The sequence below is a fragment of the Heterodontus francisci genome, chromosome 1 (assembly GCF_036365525.1).
Source record: "Heterodontus francisci isolate sHetFra1 chromosome 1, sHetFra1.hap1, whole genome shotgun sequence".
NCBI classification, from domain to species: Eukaryota; Metazoa; Chordata; class Chondrichthyes; order Heterodontiformes; family Heterodontidae; genus Heterodontus; species Heterodontus francisci.
The window spans coordinates 269,728,478-269,745,160 of NC_090371.1; positions in this window are offsets into that span (position 1 = coordinate 269,728,478).

A 16,683-nucleotide genomic window follows, 5' to 3' on the forward strand; every position below is an offset into this window, starting at 1 on the left:
TGATTTCTGAAAGATCTCCAATCAGATACAGTAGCACAATACTTGCTCTCTTTAGGTGAAGCCTCAGAGAATTTCCAGGAAAATTGTTGACCAAGTGTTGAAGTCTTGACAAAGTGTTCCAAAAAAGACCCCTGATGTGTCTCAAAAGACTTCTTCAAACTTCCAACAGCAAATGAACAGTGGAAGCTGAGCATAGTTTTTTAAGTGATGCTCGAAATCCTCAGCAATGACTTCTTTACACCTGGTCAGCTGCTCACTGTTAGGAGAGGTTGTTAGTTGAGACAGTAACCACCAAAGTGCCATGCTGTCGCTTTAATGAGCACTAGCAGGCAATTTAATTGTCGACCAGACCATTAACAAACCTTTGGAAATTGTTCATAGTACACACTTCAACTCCTTTACTAAGATGGCACCTTGCATTGCAGTTCAAGACTCCATCTTGGCCACCTTGTAGTTCTTTACAGCACCTGAAATTTTCTGGAGAAATTGCCCTCACAGACAATGATTTTTGTCTTCACTGCCTCTGCGGTAATCTGGCAGAGCAGATTGCCTGTCCTTTATACAACCCCCCGCAATTTTCATTCCATTGTTCGTGTTCCCTTGTCCAAATACTAAAGGGCTTCCTCTTTTTTTCTGGTCTCTCCTCATTTCACCTGTGCCATCCACCGTTCTCCTCATCCTTCTGCATTTCATTCTCAGCTGTGTCTGAGTAACCTGTAACAATCAAACAAGGTAAGCTGAGCCAAATCACAGTTTATGCTACAAAAACCAATGGGCTGCAGTTCCTTTTCTACCACTGGGATGTTGCTTCTAAGTGAGCGAAATAAGACAGAATTCAATTGTTAACGCAACTTGTTACTCCTAAGCAACATATAATTTTGCTAAACTTCATCAATTTTATACTGTTGTTTTGAACTTTAAAAAATGAAATGTTAAAATCTAGGAAACAAATAAGACAAGCCAAAAAATGCAATAAAGTCCAACTTGCAAAATGAAAAGGTTTGTCCTTGCAAACTTACTGACTTGCTGCTGTTGACATTTGGACTTAGCTGTCCGAATATGTGATGCATGTGCATTGACTGTGTAGGTTACTTCCTGAGCACTCCATTGGTCCTGCTGAGCCCTATCTGTCTCACGATATTGTACCCTATCAGGCTATGTGGCTAATAAGCTTTGGCTCAGTGGTAGTGTCCCCATATCAAGATCACTCAGACAGTCCTGGCGGGTGGAGACGTGGGTTTCAGTCTCCGAGTACCGGGTTGACATCCAGTAAGGTACTCGTGCTCGATGGCGGTGCAGTGTCGACCCCTATTGCAACTAATCGTTTGTCCTGCTAGGAAATTGCGGCACAGTGGCGCAGTGGTTAGCACTGCAGCCTCACAGCTCCAGGGACCCGGGTTCGATTCTGGGTACTGCCTGTGTGGAGTTTGCAAGTTCTCCCTGTGTCTGCGTGGGTTTTCGCCGGGTGCTCCGGTTTCCTCCCACATCCAAAAGACTTGCAGGTGATAGGTAAATTGGCCGTTGTAAATTACCCCTACTATAGGTAAGTGATAGGGAATATGTGATTACTGTAGGGTTAGTATAAATGGGTGGTTGTTGGTCGGCACAGACTCGGTGGGCCGAAGGGCCTGTTTCAGTGCTGTATCTCTGAATAAAAAAATAAATAAAAATAAAATAAAATAAAAAGGGAAACTACCCAAAGCACAATCTGCTGGAGGTAAAAGCAGTGGAAGAAATGTGTTGCCTCGGGACAGAAGAAGAATGTGACAATAGAAGTGCTATTTCCCTTGAAATTAATTTGTATTTGGTGGATTGTGACAGAACCACAGTCACTGATGGTATATTTAGGAGTGGCACAGTGTTGGCTGCTGTGATAAGTTCTGATCACAGCAAATAATATTCCTTTTGCAGAGCACTATCATTTTCAAGGTTTTTAATCTTTTACATTGAAAGTAATTTTCAAATACTCATCAAACCTAGCATAAACATAGTGACATGTCTAACTTTACTGGATCTATACCATGACCTTTACTTCATTACACACAATAATTCAAACAGTATGATTAATTTCTCACCTTTTTATCTTTCATCTTTTTCTAAATCTCCTCTTCGGCTTTGCTCTGTCTCTCCCGCCAACTCTTCTTTTTGTTTCTCTCTCTCTCTGCTTTTCCTTCTTTCCCTTTGAATGGGAGATGGTAGCATGGTGAGGCATAGACTGGCAGGGGAAGGAGCCACCAATGTCTGCAGGCTGCATCTGGGGGAAAGTTGGTGGGGAAAATGTAATTCCCTTTCCATTTCTTTTCCCAATCACTCTCATGCTCTTGTTCTCAGTTCATCCCGACCCTCATCAGATTTCCATTATCTACTCCCCTTTCTTTCACCTCCTGACTCCCATCATTACATCCCCTATCTGGTCAATATCACATTACTATTTGTGTTACTGTGCACGCATGAGCTGCTGCATTTTCTACATTACAACAGTGACTACACTTCAAAAAAATCATTCCGCTCCCGTCTGACTTTCCTTCTTTTTCCCTCCCTTCCTGTATCCTCTCCTCCCCCACCAACATGCTGCTGTCATTCACATCACCCTTATCCCTCAATCCACTCCAAAGACAGGTGGTAAGAGTGGTAATAGGCTAGTGGTTCTTTCACCCTCATCCTGTTTGTCTCTTACCCATCCCTCCTACCCTACCTTTCTGAAGCTTATAAAGCGCAAATAGCTGGAACAGGGTGTGTAGTTCAGTACACTGTCAATTTTTCATTATCTCAGACAAATAGCCACTTTGTAATTTTTTTTTAAAACACTTAATATAAATGTTACCTCTATAAAGCTTTTGAAGTTTGACTTCTAGCGTTTCCCCAAATAATTTTGAAAAATAACTGAACAGGAATTCTAGAAGCTAATGAAAACTATCCCATCAACACAGCATTGCAGATACATCCTAGGAAGTTAATTATACGGCATGTGCTCAGATGCATAATCCAAATTCAGGTCACAGTGTTATATTTATGCCAGGTTGCAAGATTTAATATATCTGATTTATCTCAGAGCAATGCAGTTGTCGCACTTGTCTTAAATCACCAACTGGTTTATTTACAGTACTCTCTCAGCACTTGCAGGATCTCTGTACAATGTCTTTCTCAGTAAACACTTGTATTTACGAGAACATTCTAGCCCTGTCTCTTTTTAGTTTTACTTTCAACTAGGCTTAAAAAAATCAAACACAGTGAACACTGATCACCGGACAGACTAATGCAATCAACCCCAGATCAATCAAACACTATACACAGAATCACAATGTAGGGACAAAATATCAGCCTGAAAATTGCTGAGCTATTCTGGTGCTCTCCTGACTTAGATTCAGTGAGAGTTCACTGGGACAATGGAAAACTTGGCCAGGACCCTGATAGAAACCTTAAGGCCAAGTTTCCTGTATGGCCTTGTGGAGACAGAGGCTCCATCTACCCATACAAGGCTATCAATGTAAGAATGAACAGGGCTGCGAGTGGGGATCCTCTAGCTCAGGAACTCCTACAGCTCAGCCTCAGTAAAGACCTGGTATCGGATGGCCTGGTCTCACTAAATTCAACAGTAATGAAGCTGCCTGAGGATAAAGGTCTGGAGCCACCTATCCCCTCAAAGGTCAGAGGAGGCATTTCTGTTTTATATTTAAAAGCACCCCTTTGTAAGGGATCATGAAGGCAGACAGATAGTTCTCTTTGCAGTGGGAAAAGAGGAGAAATCTGACCATCTGCTGCTGGCCTTTCAGGGTGTTCATCAGGAGGTCCTGCAGATGTGCCTGATATTGGAAAGCCCTTCAGCTGATCCCATGATCATCAACAGCATCAGGCAGCAGTGTTTTGCTGTGGACACAATCGCAGCAGAACTAATGGGATGGTGTCTCCATAAATTTTCTCAGCCCTCAATTTCAAGTCCAGGCTTTTGGGGGAGGCTGAGGCATTAAAAGAACCAAAGAGTGACTCAATGGATACATTTAACAAAATAATTGTCATATGAAGATTGACATATCTGCTCCACAGTGACTTCTGGTGGCCAGAGCCTACAACTATATGCAGATTCAAACCAATTGTTTTAGTAGGGGAATTTCAGAGTCACAGGGGGGTTTAGTGACAGGTATATAAGCAGGGAGTATGTCGCAGAAGTGCACTAAGTCCTATTACAGCATCACCTACAAGTGTCGCAGGTAATTGCAAATGTATTTAGCTGTGGATACACTTAACATTGAAAACCTCAGAGGAATTTTTTTACCTGACAGGACATACTGATTTCAACAGCTGTAACGTATTTAGGAATAACAAATCATGCAAATAATCAAAAGTATTTGTGTCTAGATTCTTTCAATATGCAGCTTTGCTGGATTGCTGCTGTAAAATGGATACATTTTTGTAATGAAGCCTGATTATAGATTTAAAAGCAATTTTTTTATTAACCGTTAATGTTTTCTACTTAACATCCTCAAACTGTTCATCTGAAGTAGTGTTTTTTGTCAGCTGGTTACAAAAGTTAGGCTTGATTAAACTGATTTATTATTAACCTGCTCCATGTAGTTTGTTAAAATATTCCTGTGCTTGCAAATACTTTCCAATAATTTACATCCTGGATGAAGATTTGACCTTAAAACATTGGCTGAGTGTAAGTATTGTAAAATAATCATTTGGTATTGATTTGTCAGTTTGTAGTTATTTGTAATAAATTTGAGAAAGGAAGTTCATGGCAACATTTCTGTCCAAAGTATTCTCCAAGTTCTGATGAAAGGTCAATGACCTGAAACGTTGAGCCAAATTTTCTTTCAGCTGTGGAGGAGGGACTGGAGGCAGGCAGACCAGCAACTTCCTGGCTTGCCGGTTTGCTGGCATGTTCCTGCCTACGGGCCATTTTGGAACAGGCTGATCAGGAGTGTGATGGCAACCCCATGTGCAAGTGATGAGTATCCAATTAGGCCACCTAAAGGGCCTATTGAAGCCACTCTGCCAATGTCGACTAGAATTTTTCAGTCAGCATGCGGGCCCTCCTGCTTAGACCGTAACACAGCCAAGGAATGGAGACAGCTTTCCAGAGGCAGACCGGATGGTGTAGCCCTCCAACCTGCAAGGAAATTCCCCACCTCCGCACCCCCATAACCTTAGGGCCATCGGTCCGGCCCTTCCATGATGCCAGCCTGGCAGATGTGGCCTCATTGTATTTATAAATTTGTAAAAGGTCTTCAGAGGGCGCCTCCATCTTAAGGTGCCCTCTCTTTCACGTATCTACATCAGCAGGTCCCACCTCTGATGGTGGTGCTGGCAATCTTTCAATGCTGGAGAGTCTTCTATTGGCCCTCCAGCCTTGGGAGCCCGCCCACTGTTAATTGGCCGCCTCCTCCACAATCGCTTCTGAGGTCCCGCCACCGGCATCTCCAGTTCCTGACCCGGAATTCATCCTGGCATCAGGATTGGGACCCTAGAACAATAATCCAGCCTGTTAACCTTGTTTCGCTCTCCTCAGATGCTGCCTGACCTACTGAATATTTCTAGTATTTTCTGTTTAAATTTCAGATTGCCAACATCTGCAGTATTTTCCCTTTTGTATTCTCCAAGCTCTGTCAATTAACACAACATCTCCCACCAAATAACTGCTATCTTCATTCTCATTCCATACAAACAGCCATGATCATTTTGTATGGCGGAGCAGGCTCGAAGGGCTGTATGGTCTACTCCTGCTCCTATTTCTTGTGTTCTTATTGTAGAATTGCAGACACTTGGAGATCCAATATTCTATGTCTTGCCCCTTCGGAACCACTCCACTGCTGGAAGTCACATGGGTGTACCAAATGCATCCTAAAACACATAAACTAACTGACACTTCAGTGTAATAGTGAAGGTGTGCAGCATTGTCAAAGGTGCTGTCTTTTGAATGAGGCATTCAACTGAGGCCCGACCTGCCCGTTCAGCTTTACATGAAAGACTTTATGGCACTATTTGAAGAACAGCAAGGTTATATTGGCAACACTACTAAAGCAGATTAACCATCCATTATCCCATTGCTGTTTGTGGAACCTTGCCATGTGAAAATTGGCTGCTGTGTTTGCCTATATAACACCTGTGACAGCAATTTAAAGGTAATCCATTAGCAGTGAAGCATTTTGTAATGCTGTAAGGATGTGAAAGGTGCTATTTAAATGCAACCTCTTTCATAATTAGATATGCATGGAACATTCAAGGATAGCCAATCATGGAATGTTTACAGGCGACTTGTGTTTGCCAAATTACTTAGAGTTTTGTTTTGAAGAAGTAACAGATTCAATAGAAAAAAGGAATGCACCATGTGTAATAAAAATGGATTTTCTGAAAGTGTTCAAGAAGATGTCTCAAGAGGCTTTGTGAAGGAATCTGGCCATAATGAGGGATTATAAAGTTAAAAGAATTACTTTCCTATGAATGAGGGATTAAAATATTTTAAAAGGTTTCATCTTCCTAAAAGGTTAAAAAAAAGTTCATTTCTATAGTACTAAAAGCTTCAATGAAAAAGTTTGCCTCATCTTAGAACATAAAGGCAGCTTCTGAAAAAAAGAGATTCGCTCCCAAAAGTCATGAACCTCATCACACAGTAAAACATTGGTAACATAGTTTTGCAAACTTTGATAAAAAGCTACTACAATGTAATAATTGATTATATGGTTTTATGCTGACAGTGTAAAACACCATCAACTGAACTTTTGACAAAACGAAGCAAACCCAAAAACTAAATTATAATCTTGAAACACAGTTAGATGGCAAATGACATATTGACCATCAGGACACTTGCAGCTAGCCTTTCTTAGAAATCGAAGAGGGGCAGACTTTACCAAGAAATTAATTGTTATGCAACCTATCTTAGTGATCAAAGAGGATGGACCTTAACTAGAAATTAACAGTTATACAGCCTTATTTGGGAAATAAAGGGGGATAAACTTACTTGCAGTCCAGGTAACAACCCCATACGTAAGAAATTAGTTATACAACATGAAAAACAGTACAAATATTGGAAGCACACTTTGGAATTTTAGATTCTTGGGCATGCTCTAACGTCTCTCATGTTAAAGGTATGACTATTGGGGTGAGGTGATGGTAGTTCTCCCCTTAACTGGGACAGAAGTATCTCACTAAACTCTATAATCTTCTATTTGGGGAATTAAGGTAAATGTTACTTTAATAATTGATGAATATCCTACTTAAATCTTTCACTGTAACAATGTTTAGATTTAAAAATTCGATCACTACTAGAAACAAGATTATACTTTCTTTTCTGATAGCTATTAACGTTGCGATTGACTGTCTTACTAACTGTGAATTCCATGTATGGTTCTTTAATAAACTTTTATATAATTTAAAAATCACATTGTCTCACATAGGCCAGGATTTTATCCCGGCGATGGGAGTCTCAACATCTGGCAGAAATGCTGCCGAGAACCCTGCATCGCCTCTTCTGTGGGAGGCCTGCTGAATCAAGTGTCAAGTAGGCATTTAACTGGACAGTGGCGGGTCTTCCACGGGATCAACGACCCCAGTGATGGAGGTCCTGCCCTCTGAGAGCTGCTGGTCAATCAGAGGACTGCAGCTCTTTAACTGAGCAGCACCACCGTAGAGGCAGTGACTGCTGCTGGTGGAGCACCCACCCGAGGCGCAGGAGCAGTGCTGGACCCAGGCAGGAGGGGTGTCGCGGGGTTGGGGGGTGGGGGGGGTCGCAGGGGAGGAGAGTGGGCAGCAAAGGTAGGGAGCTGGCTCTCAGCATGCACCCCATCCCGATACCGGGTCCCTCGTTCAGGCAGTGTGCCTTTTAATGAGGGACCCCCTCCCCCTGGAGCTGGCAACCACCTGCGTGGTTTTTCCTGCTGTGCTTCCTGTGTGGCGACAGGCCCACCTGCCACTCAGCTAATTGCGGCGGTGGTGGGATGAGGCCCTGAATTGGGCATTAATTGCCCACTAAAGGGCTTCAATTGGCAGTGGAGTGGGAAGACCATTCACAGGCCTTGCCACCCCGGATATAATTTCGACAGAGGCGAGAAGGTGGCAGGACCACCCCTCGCCATCATCCCACTCGATTTTCTGCTCTCCCCACCTCCAAATCTGCCCCGGGAAGAGCATAAAATACCCCCTATAGTCTTCTGTAACACTAACTCATGAACCCATCTCCGTACACTATTTGATGGGATGGTATATTACTGAGGAGAGATTCCAGGACCCTCATAATATCCGGGTTATTATAATCTGGCTGAAACTTGTAAAAAAGGCTATCTGGAAAAGGGTAAAAGTCTCTGCTGGTTCCTTTTCTTGAGGGAGAGTTATATCAGTCCTTCAGACCCATTCAAGTGTCTTTAGGATCTACCTTTCTCAACCTTAAGTGAGAGTGATCATTTGTCACAAAATAATCAGCTGTATGGTATCAAAGGAAAGGTAGTAATATAGATAGGAAGCTGTTTCACTGATAGTAACAGAGGAGTGTTTAATGGCTGTGATCAGAGAAGAGTTGGAGTGGTGTACACTAGTGTCAGTGTTGGGTTTACTTTAATTCTCAATATAGATATTATGGATTTGGACTTAGAGAGCACAGTATTGAAATTTGATGATGACATAAAAATAGTAGGTTTGGCAAACAGAGAGGACAGCAAAAAATTCCAGGAAAACATAACAAGGTTAGTGGAGTGGGAAAGCAGATCCAAGTGCAACTTGATGCAGAAAAGTGTGAAGTAATGCTTTGTGGGAGGAAGAACAAAGAATGGGAGTAAATAATCAATGTAAAGACACTTTGGAGAAACAAAGAACAGTACAGCACAGGAACAGGCCATTCGGCCCTCCAAGCCTGCGCCGATCTTGATGCCTGCTGAAACTAACACCTTCTGCACTTCCGGGGACTGTATCCCTCTATTCCCATCCTATTCATGTATTTGTCAAGATGCCTCTTAAACGTCATTATCATACCTGCTTCCACCATCTCCCACGGCAGCAAGTTCCAGGCACTCACCCACCCTCTGTGTAAAGAACATGCCTTGCACATCCCCTCTAAACATTGCCCATCTCACCTTAAACCTATGTCCCCTAGTAACTGACTCTTCCACCCTGGGAAAAAGCTTCTGACTATCCACTCTGTCCATGCTGCTCATAACTTTGTAAACCTCTATCATGTCGCCTCTCCACCTCCGTCTTTCCAGTGAAAACAATCCGAGTTTATCCAACCTCTTCTCATAGCTAATGCCCTCCAGACCAGGCAACATCCTGGTAAACCTCTTCTGTACCGTCTCCAAAGCCTCCACGTCCTTCTGGTAGTGTGGCGACCAGAATTGCACGCAATATTCTAAGTGTGGCCTAACTAAAGTTCTGTACAGCTGCAACATGACTTGCCAATTTTTATACTCTATGCCCCGACCGATGAAGGCAAGCATGCCGTAGGCCTTCTTGACTACCTTATCCACCTGCGTTGCCACTTTCAGTGACCTGTGGACCTGTACGCCCAGATCTCTCTGCCTGTCAATACTCCTAAGGGTTCTGCCATTTACTGTATACTTCCCACCTGCATTAGATCTTCCAAAATGCAAAACAAATATAGAGGTACAAATGTGAGGGCAAGCAGACAATGCCATAAAGATGGCTAGAAGCATTTTTTTTTGCCTATTTTTCCCTCTATGTGCAACATTTTATACTTGTCTGCATTAAATTTTAGCAGCAATTGTTCTTACCACCTGTAGTATTTTGTCCAGATGATTCTGTAATGTCTGGGCTGTCTCCTTCAATTTCACTTCTCCTCTTAGTTTGGTATCACATGGAATTTGCAGTGAGCTTCTCAATCCAAGTTACTGATTAAATTAGCATCAGTCGTGGTCCGACCACTGAGTCCTGAGGCACCTCACTCAGTACTTCCCTCCTGACTCTGGCTTATCTCCACAGACGAGTACTCATTGTTTTCTACCCTTCAATCTTATACATTTCAAGAGTACTCTGAATCCCCACAGTTTTGAGTTTAACTCATATCCTTTCTGTGAAACTTTGCTAAAAGCCTTCTGGAAAACTAGGTACAACATATCATCGGGCTTTCCACAGGCTTCTTAGTTTGTCATTTGCTCAATGAATTTGGGGAGGTAGGATCTTCAGCTTCTCCATCCATGCTGACTGCCGTTTACCAGATTATTATTCTACACATGACCGTCAAATTTAATACTGATCACTAATTTCATTATTTTACACAGAAATAAAGAAAGATCAATATGTCCGTAGTTGCCTGTGTATGTTTTGTCACCTTTTTTGAATATGGAGACCACATATTTCCAACCTATTGGATTCTTCAGTTTGTAGCATATTAAATGTTGGTTCATGTACAAAACTGAGAAATAAATGGCTCCATACATATCTGTATTTATGAAATAGCATAACTGTTGTTTGAAAGTCACAAAAGCAGCATTAATGTGCAGTGTCATTTTTGTTAGGGGTATAATTTATCTTCGTGCATAAAGATGCATTAAATATTTGCCCAATATTTTTCTGTACTGGCAGGAATGCAACCTTTAACTGTAAACTGTTCACTGTGGGCTAATCCAGCAGTGAAGTGTGCAATCTCATGTAGAAATGGAGTTACAAGAGTGCAAGTGTAGAGATCGGTAGGTCATAGTAAATGGTATGAAGTTAAAAATTGTTCTCCAGTATGCAGAAAGGCAAGCCATCAATGACCAGAGGGATAATTAGATGTCCAAAGCTATCACCTTCGCCTCGAGATGCTGGAGGAATAGCTGCAAGAAGATTTTTGATTTGAAGAAAAGTACCTTAGTGAGGAATTAGGATGACCCCAAAAAAGATGAAGTTTTCATATATTTAGGAATCCATTAGTGCCAATTAAAGTAAGTTACAGGTATCACATGTCAGGGACAATTCTAACTCTTTCTGACTGGAGGGACCAGAGCCACAAATGCTCTGAAAATCACAATGATTCATTTATCACCCCTTCCCTCCATCCACCACTACCTTATTTGGGACCTTCACATGGACAGCCAGGCACCTGCCTGCTTCAGACAAAAGCCGATTTGTAATATGGTAATTAGAGTCCTATGACCTACAAAGGACCCTAATGCAATATTGAGGTAGCAATAGGCAGAGTAGTTGCTGTGCACACTCTACCCATGGTATCTGGCATTCATTACCTTGCCAAGAGTCCACAAAAGAACCACTGCAGGCACTGCAAATGAATGCTCCTCCTGGCCCTACTAAATTCCTGTGGCCAGCTCCATCCGCAATCGCCTCCCCTGATTCACCTCCCAGCAATAAAATTTTCACCTCTGACTCTTTATCTGAACTGATGTAATTTCCAACTCTTGAGCTTCCTGTGAGCCTTGGAACAATGCTTGAAACTCACTGGGAATATAGAAATAAGGCCTTGCCCTCAAAATGGCACCGCCTGCCACATGCCTGATGTCTGTCTGGGGTTAAACTCGATTGTGTGATTTCTTGAGTACTTTAGCGTACTTAATTGATAATCTCCTGCAATTGCAATAAAAAAGGAATTAATGGAAATGATTCAAAACTAGTCCAGCAGATCAAAAGGAAAGCATTGAATGATATACTGCTGAGAAGGCTGACTAGTATGAATCACACATCTAACTGACAATTTCAATGCCCTCAATAAGCTCTCAAACTTTTTGTAGCAAGGTACTTTACAATCAGGTAAGCCATATGTAAAATATTGAAACTGTATTGCACCCTGAAATACACAGTACAAAATACTTGCTGATGCAATGTATTTTTTCTTCTCACTGAGAAACATAGATTACTACAATAGCCACCAAGCACAAATTGATGGATTGACTCATCAAGAAAAACCTTCAGCTTTTCAAAGAGGCAATAATGAAAGATTATGCAACAATGGTGAATGAGCTGATGAGAGGACCAACATCCGAGTCTACAATGACCAGTGCACCATGAAATGTGCCATGTACCGTCTGTGCACGAATAACATGCCAGACTTGGTGTACGTACTTATCCTGCTCATTGTCTTCTTGTTACAGATATACCACAATGCCAAGAGAAGCCAGATGAACCTCATTTCAAACAATACCCATCATGGCACTTAAAGAGGCATCATCACTTGAAACAGCACCAGGGCAGGGACACTTTATTCATTTGTTGTCCATGTAGAAATGCAGCAAGACCTGGACAATATCCAGGCTTGGGCTGATAAGTGGCAAGTAATATTCACGCCACACAAGTGCCAGGCAATGACCATCTCCAACAAAAGAGAATCTAACCATCTCCCCTTGACATTCAACGGCATTACCATCGCTGAATCCCCCACTATCAACATCCTAGGGGCTACCATTGACCAGAAACTGAACTGGAGTAGCCATATAAATACCATGGCTACAAGAGCAGGTCAGAGGCTAGGAATCCTGATGGGAGTAACTCACCTCTTGACTTCCCAAAGCCTGTCCACCATCGACAAGGCACAAGTCAGGAGTGTGATGAAATACTCTCCACTTGCCTGGATGAGTGCAGCTCCAACAACACTCAAGAAGCTCGACACCATCCAGGACAAAGCAGCCCGCTTGATTGGCACCCCATCTACAAACATTCACTCCCTCCACCACCGACGCACAGTGGCAGCAATGTGTACCATCTACAAGATGCACTGCAGCAATGCACCAAGGCTCCTTAGACAGCACCTTCCAAACCCGCGACCTCTACCAACAAGAAGGACAAGGGCAGCAAATACATGGGAACACCACCACCTGCAAGTTCCCCTCCAAGTCACGCACCATCCTGATTTGGAACTATATCGCCATTCCTTCACTGTCGCTGGGTCAAAATCCTGGAACTCCCTTCCTAACAGCACTGTGGGTGTACCTGCACCATATGGACTTCAGCGGTTCAGGAAGGCAGCTCACCACCACCTTCTCAAGGGCAGTTAGGGAAGGGCAATAAATGCTGTCCTGACCACCGACGCCCACATCCCATGAATGAATTTTTTTTTTAAATTGATGGAAGAAGCTGTGGGTGGGTCACTTCACACAGGTGTGGAAGGGCACAGCTGAAGGTTATAGAAGGATTGACTGCTGCTGAATACAGACTTCAAATCGGCATGCTGCCTGTTAACTTAATCAGAAGTGCAGTGGAAACTACATTAATACACATCAAATAAAGCTAGTGGTTGAAAGCCCAAGGAAATTCAGGGCCGTATAGATCTATAACAATTGCAGGATGCAACAAATTACCTGTCATGGACAGCTTATGTTGCATTCACATTAATATTGAACTTAATGTTGCCTTTAAACCTATTGAGAAGTATATTAAACAGAAGGTACTATTAACATGAAAATAACACAATTTAAGATTAAGAATTAACCCCAATGGTGGTAAGAACCTAAGTAGTAAGCATTTGGCTGAATGGTACTATTCCCATGTCTGAATCAGAAGTCACATGTAATGGGTGTGGATGTCCCATCCTTCTCATAATAACAGTTGTGGGAGCCCATAAAACCTCTTGCGATAAAGGACTAACCACCCTATCAACTGGTATAAAGATGTTTACTGCCACGGAAGGTTCGTTAATCAGCCTGTGAATCCTTCCACTATTTTACACTATTTTCCAAGGGAAGAATGTAGCTATATGAAAACAACAACATGCTGAACCTCACACTAATTTCTCATTCATTTCAATCAGTGGAGCAATGGAACACAGATCAGACTTATACAGACTGAAACCCTTATCTGATAAATTTTCATTCTAACTACTTAAGTCAAAATTAGAGTCTATTCTTACACCAGTTTTGCTGGCAGCAATTTACACTGAAATTTCCCATGGAGATAATTTCCATATGCTGAAATGTTGGTCCAGAAATTCCTCAGAACGTATCCGTGAAAGCACAAGGCTACACTAATTTTCAGTGTAAAAGATCTAGGAACTCGTGAAACCTCCGCTGAAACTTTTCTTTCTGATGTTCATTATCAGAGGGCTCCCCCATAGCCCACCCATTCAGAAGACTAGACAATACTAGTTTCCAGCATTTACACATGTTTTGAACAGCCCAAATGACAGGTTCTGAGTCTTCAGAGGAGGTTAGTGGCTGAAGATCTGTGTCAGTGGCTGCTCTCTAACAGCCTTGCCCGCTTGTCTTGCTGACTCTTCCAAATACTCTTCCTCTAAAGCTTAATTTTGACATATCCATCTTCCCGAACGATTACCTCATCTTTAATCTTAGTTTCCTCTCTAAGGTCTTGGAACATGTCATTGCCTCCCTGGTCCATGCCCATCTCTCAAAGTTCTTTGTCTAAATCCCTTCAGTCCAGCTTCCATCATGCACTCAGTAGTGAGAATGACCTGGCAAAAATCATGAGTGATATACCCTGTGAATGTGATAGTAATGGATTATTTTCCTTGACCTCTTTGCAGTGTTCAAGTCATCCACATCACTCTTCTGTCACTTCCTCTACATTGTCTAGTTCAGTAGGACTGTCCTTACATGGTTCAATCCTTCCCTGTCCAAATGTAGCCAACATATCTCCAGCAGTGGGATCTCCTTCCCTCATGATCACATTGTCATCACTTTCATTCCCCAAGTCCCTATTTTTGGAAGCTTTTCTTCCCCAACCACGTACTATCTCTCAGTGACGTCTTCTACAGATACAGAACCAGGTTCACAGATACACTGATGACATCCTGTTTGACCTCTCCACATGCCCCTCGCCCCCACAATTATCCCTGCTTCAGATTACCTGTCTTACATCAAGTTATGGATGAGTCAGAATTTCCTCCAACTGAGCAGCAAGACTGCCCATCATTTTCAACTCCTTCCTAAATTTGACACTGATTCCATCACTTTCCCTGCTCAAGCTGAACCAGAACATGCAAAACATTGGCATTCTATTCAATGGAGGGCTGAATTGCAAACCCCACATCCTATGCATTACCAAGACCAATTACCAAGTTTCAGCTCCACAATATTGCCTGGTTCATTGCTGCCTCACCGCACTGTCACTGAAATGCTTCTGTTGCTGCTGGACTTGATTTTTCCAATGGCCTCCTTGCTGACCTGCCATCAATGGCTTTCCCTAAAGTTCCAACTTGTTCAAAACTCAACCATTAAATCCTATCCCATGCTAATCCAGCTCACCCAACACTTCCAACCATTGTCATAATGTCACTATACTGGTAATCCAGATCCGAGGCTAATGCTCTGGGGACATGGGTTCAAATCCCACTACGGCAGATGGTGCAATTTGAATTCAATTAAAACATCTGGAATTAAAAGCTAGTCTAATGGTGACCCTGAAACCATTGTCGATTGTTGTTAAAAACCTATCTGGTTCACTAATGTCCTTTAGGGAAGGAAATCTGCCGTCCTTACCTGGTCTGGCCTACATGTGACGCCAGACCCACAGCAATATGGTTGACTCTTAAAATGCCCTCTGAAATGGCCTAGCAAGCCACTCCGTTCAAGATCAATTAGGGATGGGCAATAAATGCAGGCCTAGCCAGTGACACCCACATCCCACAAACGCATATTTAAAAAAACCTATAACTGCACTGAATTTAAAATCCTTGTTGGGACCTTCAACTCCATCTATGGGCTCACATCCACCTTTCTCTGCAACCTGTTCCAGCCTTTTGTGGCCCTCCCATGTACTTTGGTCCTCTAATTCCCCCCTCCCCGTTCCCAACTCCACCCCACCCCTGGTGGGAGACTCTTCAGTCTCCTTGGCCTTACTCTCTGGAATTTCCCCCCCAAACCTCTCTATCTCCATTTTTCTCACCACCTTTAAGAACCTTTTCACTAACCATCATATGGCCAATTCTTCATTCACCTCTCCGAGTTCTCTCACAATTTTTCAGTGTCTATTTCTTTATTGGTGTTAACCAGGTTATCGATTTGGTCTCCTTCCACTGTAAAGTGCCTGGGTATTTCCAATATTAAAGGCCCAGTATATAAATACAGCTGTGATTTTGGGAATCTCAATTCATATTTCTGTCCATTCACAATGCAGTCAGTGAATTGGGAATAGAAATTGTTGAAGATAAAGCCCACAGGCTAGTGTTTGTTATTTAATCTGACAACTTCAATGTGCACACTTAAGGCAATAAGAAATGAGCAACATTTGGGAAGTGGTTAGAAGAAGCAATAGAATGTGAAACCTATAATATCTGCAATATGAAACCTGGGAAAAGAAACAAAGTTTAGACAAAAGGTCAGAGGAAGCACTGACATTAGGAAATTATCTTGGTGGTTAACTATAAACCCCACCCCCAACCTCATAATTATCAGATCCTTGATTCTTTTGTGAAAACAGTTCAGATACCACAGGGCTGAATTTCCCACCTTTTTTTCTGGACGGCGGGACCATTTTCGGGTCGCGAACTGATTGCTGCAGCAGCAGAATTGCTGGCACAATCTTCTGGGAGATGTCCAATTAAGAGGGATGGCGGGTGGGTTGAGAAGGCAGGAGGGTGATTCAGTGCACGCGATGGCAACAGAGGCTGGCAGCCTTCACTGTGTTTTCAGTGAGAGTGTTGCTGAGGTGACTGGGACGAGAGGGGTCGGGACAAAATGGAGGAGTGAAACAGTTGGATAAAATGACGGCCACTTCTTCACCATCAGCACTATCCATGACATCAGTCTCCAGGAGATAATCATGCAATTGCAAGCCTCTGCCTGCCGACGACCTCAG